This window comes from Otolemur garnettii, unplaced genomic scaffold (assembly GCF_000181295.1).
Source record: "Otolemur garnettii isolate 467f Iridium unplaced genomic scaffold, OtoGar3 scaffold00036, whole genome shotgun sequence".
NCBI lineage: Eukaryota > Metazoa > Chordata > Mammalia > Primates > Galagidae > Otolemur > Otolemur garnettii.
Genome location: NW_003852431.1, coordinates 15,219,258 through 15,228,938, shown reverse-complemented (window position 1 = coordinate 15,228,938; position 9,681 = coordinate 15,219,258). Strand labels below are relative to the sequence as shown.

General features: G+C 33.0%; 1 non-coding gene across 1 annotated transcript; it reads right to left on the bottom strand.

Moving 5' to 3' along the window:
• Positions 1-311: 311 nt before the first annotated feature.
• LOC111725309 lies at positions 312-473 on the bottom strand. The gene has a single exon (XR_002773399.1). It is a non-coding gene; the product is annotated as a small nucleolar RNA SNORA12 (small nucleolar RNA).
• Between the last annotated feature and the right edge of the window lie 9,208 nt (positions 474-9,681).

The following is a 9,681-nucleotide window of genomic DNA, read 5'->3' as shown; positions in this document are numbered from 1 at the left end:
GTTTTCCTCAGATGAAAGTAAAATAGCACTAAATATATTTTATTCATTTTACTGAAAGCATGGGTTGTTGAAATGGTTTGGACATGGTACAGGGTCACTGTACCTATTTTTTTTTTTTTTTTGCTCAGGAAATAAAGCAGAAAATTAGATGAGTTGCCTAAACCTACAATTAGAGTTGTTAACTAAGCAAGGAAAAACAAAAATAAAATCTGAAATGGTAGACAGCATTTACTTACACTCATATCCCAGGGTTTGTGTTAAGTATATAACATGATATAACATGCAATATTCACATGATACTTTTTTTTTTCACATCTGGGAGCCAATCACTGATGTAGGAAAGGAAGGAGATGTCTTTGTCATCAAGCCTCTGAAGCCTTTGCCAGCTCCAATATAATATGTATGGCAACATAAGACTCTTCACATAGTATTTTCAACAATTCTGCAAAGCTTTCAACATTATCTCCATTTTGTATGTGACTAAACTGGAGATAGGAGATTTTAACAGCTTTCCCAAATTCTCATAGCTCGTGAGGATTTTATTAAAGGTGAAACTATGAGTTTTTTCTTATCCCATTGCACCAAAAACAAAGAACAGAAGAAAATACATAGGAGATTAGAGATTGTGCTCCTGAAAAAAGATCCTTATGGAAAAATTAAGACAATACTAAAAACAATGACCATTCTTATTACATACTCCTATTTTAATTTGTAGTGGAAGAATTAGTCTCCAATTGAGAAAGATAAGGAAAATAAGTAAAAGAAATCATTTCACACACTCACCTAAATTAATTATTATCACTAAAGACTCAAACGAGTTTTCTAACTGACATGTCTCCATGTATGTTTGTGTGAATGTGCACAGGAAAGAGAGGGAGAGATTTTCAGTGAACATTTGAATAGAAAATACTTCAAAATCATATACAAATTCTGCACTCTTGAAAACCTGTTTTGTGGAATATATTTTTATATTATCCTAAATAATACTCCATCAGAATTAATACCATTTATTATTATAAAGCAAAGAAACCATAGGAATCTGCATATTTTATTACCAGTTTCACACTTTCATGATTACTCACAGGATGTGTCTCTTCTGACCATACACTGGGCTTTTTGATAACATTCATGGTTCAACGAAAGAGATTGGTATAAACAGGGAATGCTTAAACAACACAGAGTAAATACGACAGAATCGATAGATAACACTATGAAACAAATTTTAGAATCCTGACTCCAAGATCTCAGCTTTTAACACTATTTCTGCCAGCAAATTTTAATATTAAAAATATGGTTGGAAGTATCCTGTTTTTTCCTTTGTTGTGCTTTACAATGAAAATATAGCGCTCTGAATTGTAGCAGAAGAAAGAAAACTGCCAGATAATTTTCCATCAAAATACTCTAAGTTGCATTAATGAAATTATATACTTACTTAAATAGTATACTAATTTAGTGTATAATAGCCTTTCATAAAATCAGTGAGGGAGAGAACAATATGTTTTACATTCTATTCTCCAGTAAAAGTTATTTTGTAATGCCTTCCAAGAAATGCTTACTTTAGGCAATATGGGTATTTTGGAAGACAGAAAACAAGGGATATTATAGAACACATGGTAAATTTAAAAACATGTTCCTTTAAAATCATTGTCAAATAAGTAATTTGTTTTTTAGGATAAATCTATTTTTTCTCCATCAGTTTTGACTCAAACCTCCAAAAGGTCACAGGGAAATTATTGACCTCTTTAATCTCTGTGGTATTTTATAAACTCCATCCTATTTGTAACGTGATAAATTTATGAGCCTTAAGTCTAAAGTACAAAACAAGACAATGACTCCTCTGTTTAATTTTTTTCATAGAGCTTGGAAAACATATCACAGAAATAGTTAAAATATATTTTGATTCAATTATGTCTGCTTGCATGGGCAAACACTTGATAACAATGAACAAGACAACTTAGTTTTCTATGAAGTTTTCAAACTGTAATAAAATGCTCTACTGTAAATCCAAAATGACCTGCAAAACTCAGGGGGAAAGTGAATATGATCTCTTTCCAGTTATTCTAGCAGAGACAATATAATTTTTGAACTTCCTGACAGCTCTATTGCTTTTTCTACCATGAGCTGGCAATGTGTTACTGGCGCCTTCATCAAGAAATGTTCTTTCACCTAACACTGCAAAGTCAAGACTTCACCTATCATGTGTGTATGACACTGTATCTTGAAAAAGACACACGACGAAGTGAAGCGAGCTGAAAGCGAACAAGAAGCCAAGAGTAATAATAGCAAATTCGTATTCTCTTCATGTTTTTCATGTTTAAAATAGTGCTATTTAAAAGATTTCCTTAAATGAAAACATTTTCATTTTTCAACTAAAACGTATTTGCCCTGTACATGTAAAGGTAGGTAAAAATTTTGAATCTGGGTTTCATGAAAGCAGACAGATTTGCAAACATAGTTAACACTTTAAAAATTAGCAAACAGTGATTGCTTGAGTCAGAGGCAGTCAATGGGCAGACACTGGCTTCTTATTCATCTGTAATCTTTCGACAATGTAAAACATATGGCTGAAAATAACAGGAAATTAATTTCTTCCCATCACCAATTAAGAAGACAAATGCATTTCTACAGCCTGAAAAGAAAAATCAAGTATTCTAGCAAAAGTAATTTTACTAGAACTGCAAATGTTATGCTATTATTAAGTGTTGTACTGATAGTTTTCATAAGTTTGCAGGCAGCGTTCTGCTCCAGGACAATATATACCAAAATAAATGAAAAAAAGTTTGATTCATGTTTATGTCAAGCATTTTGTTTGGGGAGTGTACTATACAGAACAATTAACTTAAAAGGATCAAGTCCATGTGGAAAGGAAGACTATCAGAGGAGAATGCAAGGAAGGAAATGTTTTGCAGATGTACTGCATTTAAATTAATAAAATCTCATTAGGTTTTATGTTTGCCAATAACGGCTGGAAAAGTTACCATACATTGTAGGAACAATTACCCAAATCTTCACTGTCTCATTAGGTTTGTCATACTGTTTTCATTATAATACATTAGAACTTGCAAGTGAGCCTTCAGTAATGACATATTGTTCCAATTCTCCTTTCAGCAGGCTCTAAGATATTTTCGTATTTGTGCTATAAGCCAGCAGGTGTCTTCACTTTGCTTTTTGTGAATCAGTTTTATACACAGACCTCCAGACACAGAAAGGAATGTAAAAGGGCTTTCAACAACCACATAAAACTGAGTCTGATTAGAGTAAAGCAATACACACTATTTTTATGATTTTATGGTAATTCAAGACACTAAAAAAACGTGCACCTTCAGAGTAGATGTCTGCTCTGGTAAGACCTGTTAGTGAAAGCTGTATTAATGTAGATAAACCATGCAGTATATAAAGTTAAAGATTTGCATAACAAATGGAAGACATCGAGCTGATTTGAATATCTAAAGCATTATAAACTTCAATAAGAACAACCAACACTGTTTGAGCTTTCAAGGCACTTGCATTCAAATGAGAAAGATTTAAAAAGGATACGATTTTTAAAATGCTTTGAAGCTTCCTATTAAAGGTCTTAGGCAGCTCAAGGTTAAAATAAATATTGGATTTAAGGTGGTGAGAAAAGATTTAGAAGCAATTTAAAGTAGAAATTACTTAGCAGTGGAATAGAATGAATGTTTATAGTTAGTGTAATTGTCACCTGACCTTCAAAAAACAAAGAGCCTCTCTATGCCAGTCACAAAAAAATGAGAAAACTTAAGCAAAGACAGACTCCCAAATTTCTACTCTACTCAATCCTTTGGATTCTGTTGTTACTCAAAAACATTTTTCCTTAGGAAATAAATAGCCCCCCACCCCGCAAAGGGTAGCTAAATTTAAATGCCTGGAACGATAAAGATCTAAGTATTTGCTGACACATTTAAACTATCATTATAGTGAGATAACGTTGCATGAAGTATCCTTTTTTAAAGAAGGTGATAGCTCACAGATATTTTATTTCATCGATGAGTCAAATATGGAAATAAAAGCTATTTCCAAATGTGTTACAATACTCTTCGTGGTTCTGATATAGTGATTTGTGGCTGTTGGGGATTTATTTTATCTTACAATTGGGGAAAGAGAAGTAAATAGCAAAAGCACAATCTCTTATGTCAGAAGTACTTCGAGAATTATGTGAAACTCTTTGACATTAGACTATAGAAATATTATTGTGTAATACATACAAGTATAAATTCATTGATAGCAACATATTTGTTATACTATATATATTTTATAGGACTAGTCTCATAACATTTATAAAATAAGAAAATATGGACCTTCCCTCAAGTAAAAAGTAATGGTTTAAGCAAGACACTGTAATGAGAAATGACTTGACTTAGAGTTCTACAGAAAGGATAGAACTAGCTGTTCATCCACAGATTCATCTCCCTGAGCCAAGCGAACTTTTCCCATATGTGTCCAGTGTGGAATATGGTGAGAAGGTACCTCCCTAAACTTACTTTGCTTGAACTTTGCTGTGTCAGGATATAAGTTCATCAGTGATGTAATAAACATCTGATAATCAATTCTAACAAAAAGCACCTGTAACAAATGTTGCTTTGCTAAATTAAATGTACTAAAGAAATATTTATATTACTATTATCTGACATGGACTCACATCTGTAATCCTAGCATGAGTCATTGCCACAGCACTCTACCCAGGGCAACAGAGTGAGACTCTGTCTCTAAATAACCAAACAAACAAAAAAATAAATAATATGGAAAGAAAACGTTTTTTCCCAAGCATTTGTACTTCATGTATATTAAAGCACCAGTGTGCATATCTCTATACTAATTGATTGTTTTCAAATTGTTTTCTGATAGGCATTCTTGCTTTAAAAAGATGAGAAGTTTCAGATTAAATCAAAAGCAAATAAGATTTGAATACACCTTGGAAAGTGAAATAAATATGGCTACAAACAGCAGAACTAATTAGAAGATATTTGTAAAGCATTCTGTCTTAGAGAACTTATCTTCAATATGTTATAAAGAATAAGAAAACTTAGTCCTTCAACAGAGGCTTATTTGCCTTTTAACCTGGCACCTCTTGGACATGTCCCATTCATATCTTATAAGCAGATTGAGGAAATTGAATACTTTATTGATTGTTTAATCAGTGAACACAGATATGAAACTTGGCTGATTTAAGTGTATGGGCTTTTTTAAGGCCTTTACAGAATTAACGCTTTTATTACAGAATAGTGAGGAAAAAGCAACTGTCATCATCATCACTCTTACCTATAGATGAGAAAACAAAGACAGCAACAGGCTAGCCAGGGGCAGATAGATAGTCATTGGCTGAAGTGGAATTTGAAGCTACAGGGCTGGGATTTGCAAACTACATTCTGTACTCATCTTCAATACCGATTATTGCATAGCAGGTATTTTGAATCTTATTCCAAACACTCTTTCTACTCTCTCTTTCTCTTCCCTCTCATATATCTGAGATATATATGTGTTATTTTACATGTGTGCATGTGAAAATTGCTGAGACACAGATAGCAATAGCGTTTTCCCCCATTTAACACACAGATGAAACAATATGTCTATGAGCCATCATTTGTTTTTAAAACTCCAAACTCTCTGTCTCCATGTATATACATAAGATGAAAAGTTCATAAAGAAATTAATTTTTTGAAGCTCTCCATTATTTAAACATGTCCCATTAGTCAAACATGTCCCAACATCCTTATAGACCCCTCTGGTCAGTTATCCTGGCTGTATCATGTAGGTGTGTTGAGACAGCCTCAATAGCTCCCTGGGGAAAGGGGGAGATGATTTAGATCAATGCTCTTCTGTTCTGTTATGGAAATATGGCAACAACGATTGATACATATCAATGGAATATTTTTCTCCAACTTTTTAAAAAGTATCATGGTTTCTAAATAACGGTACTATGGAAATAAAGTATCTCAAAATATGAGGTAATTGAAAGAAATAGCATGATGTATATTCATCAAGAAAAATAGTTAGTGGCTACTCTTTATCTAATGGCAGCTTTAAAATGTTCTCCCAGGATGAAGCTTCAGGTACCTATCAGAATAATGATACATGTGTATAATTAGAATATATGTGTATAATATGTGTATAACAGGATTGATAGTATGATCAGTTTTCCTTAAGGCTAGAGAAATTAGACAACATGGATATACTGTAATCCATATTCCTGGACACGTTTTAGGAATACACTCACATACACACAGGCAGAAACACAGTTTAAATATTGAATTGCACTTAGTGATCTGTAAGCCATACATTTAAAACACACTTGGTTGAACAACATTGTAAGAAGTATATTTTTTCCTATTCAGAGGAATATATGGAAATACCTAATTTCACTGAGGCTATGAATAGACTTTATAAACTTGGCCATCTTTCATAAATTTCTCTAAGCCTCATTTTCATTTTCAATTCCATCTTTAACTTGTTCCAGTTTAAAAATTCCAATAATTTTGCTTTCTAATTTTTTAATTACTTTTTATGAATAGCTCCCTTTTATGGGTTGTTCTATGTCTCTGTGTAATTCCTGTTAGCCAATATTCCAAATTGGTGAGATTCTATCTTAAAACAAGCCTCAGTTGACTACATAACTTATAAGATACTTTAAAATTTATGTATTTTAACGCTTTTAGTTTTGCTTCTGAAAGATTAGGTGTGCCTACTACTCTTACTTCATGCAAGTATGAACGGTCTCCCCCTAAACCTAGAACTTGTATAGACTTTGAAAATGACTTAAATAACTGAACTGGTAGTCAGACTTACTTGCAGGTGAAGACTTATTTCATTTTATTTCATTTCTTAAAAATAACGTCTTGATTTTATTTTTATTTTAAAATTCAGAAGCAAAATTAAATGTTGGTACAAGCCAGTACTCATCAGACCTATAAAGATTTTCTCCCTTTATTTATTTTGTAAACGTGATCGGAAGACAATGGAGCTAAGAACATACAATCGAATAGCTTGTCACTTTATTGTGAAAACAAGTTATTTCTCTTGTATTTAGGTTCTTAGCATTTCCTTGAGAAGGTCTTTATTCATTTGTCTTTGTTTCCTGTGTCTCTCTTTTCAGATCGTTGGTATCGCAACACTTTATTTAGTTTTATATTGCATTGATAATGTCATAAATAAATCCCTAATGTAAAATGAGCAGAACTTAGAAAAAAACATAAAACGTAAAGTAACAAAATGGTGATTGGAAGAAAAGCATCTACAAGAAGAAAAAGAGCGTACTAAACTGTCTTCAGTTTATTTACAAATATCTACTCATTCTAGAGAGTCTTTAACTTTTCACAATTTTAGATTAGTCAATTTCTGTGTCATTAATGCCTATCTGCTTTTCTCTTTCCTTATTTTATTTATTTGGGGGGGGAGGATAAAGTCTCACTCTGTCACCATGGGGAGAGTGCTATGGCATCACCATAGCTCACGGCAACCAAAACTCTTGGGTTCATGAGATCCTTTTGCCTCAGCCTTCTGAGTAGCTGGGTCTACAGATGTGTGCCACCATGCCCAGTGAGTTTTCCTATTTTTTCAGGAGAGATGGCGATCTCACTCTTGATCAGGCTAGTCTTGAACTCCTGAGCTCAAGTGATCTATCTACCTTGGCCTCCAGAGTGCTAGGATTACAGGCATGAGCCACTGTGCAGGCCTTATCTTTTTTTCTTAATTATAGCTGGATTCTCAGGGGAAAAACTTGTTTTCTCTGGAGATTTCAACAAAAATGTTTTAAATAGTTTTAAAAAAAAAAAAAACAAAACAGACTTTAGCTTTTAGAATAAGCAAAGTGAATATCAAAAATGTAAGATACATAAAGTGAAAAAAAAATGTAAGATACAGATTCTATCATCTTCAATTACTCTCAGGGACAGAGGTAAGAAATTGCATAATCATAGACATTCCAGTAAAAAGAGGATCCAAAAATAATTACATTTGACTTTGGAATACACTGCTATATTGTTTTCAGGAAGAAAGTCAATCTTAATTATAAATTCTGTTTTATGCCAAATTGATTTGTAATTATTCACTATATACCAAAGAGGAAGTGGATTCCATGTGTGTTGAAATGTATAGATAGTGTATAAGATAGCTAGACTCACACATATAATCTCCTCCAGACACGTAATTATTAAAAGGCAGTAGCCATATTTAATCAAGGAGCCATTGTTTTTAGGTCTTAAAATGTTACTTCTTTTATAGCGCTATAAGTAATAAAATATTGAATTCTTTCAAGAACATTTTTATTCATTATGCTAAGAAACTTCTGTTTCTCATAAAATAATTCTAAACTGCTTTTTGCAGAGACGTATGTTCGGATTTAATGAATTATATGTCGCCTGTTGCATTCTGTGGCAAAACTTACTAAATGCTGCAATGCAGTGAAGCAAAACCAACCCAAAGCAATCTTGTTTTATGATGTTCAAAAGAACACTTTTTAATACAGCTTTGTTTTTGGAATCGGTTACAACAAATGCAATTTTCTTCAGGGCTATTGTTCAGAGTGATGAACCACATATATATACATCTGGCCACCTGAAAAAGGAATCCGGGAAAATTTGAAGATACTCCCACAGAAACAGTATTTGATGAATAGAGCCTTTTATCATGTTCTCTATACTCCTACCAAAATGAAAGGGCAAAACATCTCTGAAAATTTGTGGAGCAGTCACATATTCATTGCAAACCACCACCAGAGATGCTTAACAGAACACTATATCCTACCAACTTGTGATTGCAAACAAGTCAAAGGCTTATATTATGGACAATATCACCAGAAAACAGTAAACTTCATGATATAAATGTCAGGTTGACATGATGGATTAGTGTGCCACCCCCAAATATTATTCTTTAGATGTTGTGGCAGAGAATGTTCACTTCAGCAAAATATATAGGGACTTATGACCTTTGGAATTTAACATACCACCAGGGACGCTACCCTGTAACTATGAAAAAAATTAACAAATTCTGGATTAGAAACTCCAATACTAAAAAGGCGTTAAATAAATGAAATGGCCCCGGGTTTTGGTGAGTTACAAGTTTTGGAGGCTCTATACGAGAACTGCACCATAACTCATTATAGCTTCGGGCACTAATAAGTTACGAGGCACTCACATGTATGAGATAAACCCCATAACTTACTGAAGCCTATATCATCCCTTCATTATATCTAGGGACATGGGAAATAGCTGAAATTCAGCTCAAAACCCCAAAGTTCAGTAATAAAAGTGAATAGATCAGCACATCTATTGATTTTGCTGTCTTTTTCGTGCTTTTTGTTATCCTCCTCCCCTTTAACATCTGAAAGATTCCAACATTTTTCTTCTGAGCTCCGTCCATGTTGGCATTTTAGGTATGCTGGAAAACATCAAAATAAACTAGGTTTCTGCTTTGCTCTTTTCTCCAGAGTAATTAGAATAGTCAGTCAAAAGTCTTAGGCACTTTCTTCTTCTAATAAATAAAACGTATTACTTTATTTCAAAGGCGGAACTGTGGAGACAAATTCAAAATCCATACTCACATCATAATATATGATGACAAATCAAGAGAAATATGAGAAAATAATGCAGTGTGTTTTAATAACAGTATAAAAGAATGGGTTTCTTTGATTAATGAGGAAGTTAAGAAATGGAATAATAGACATCAATC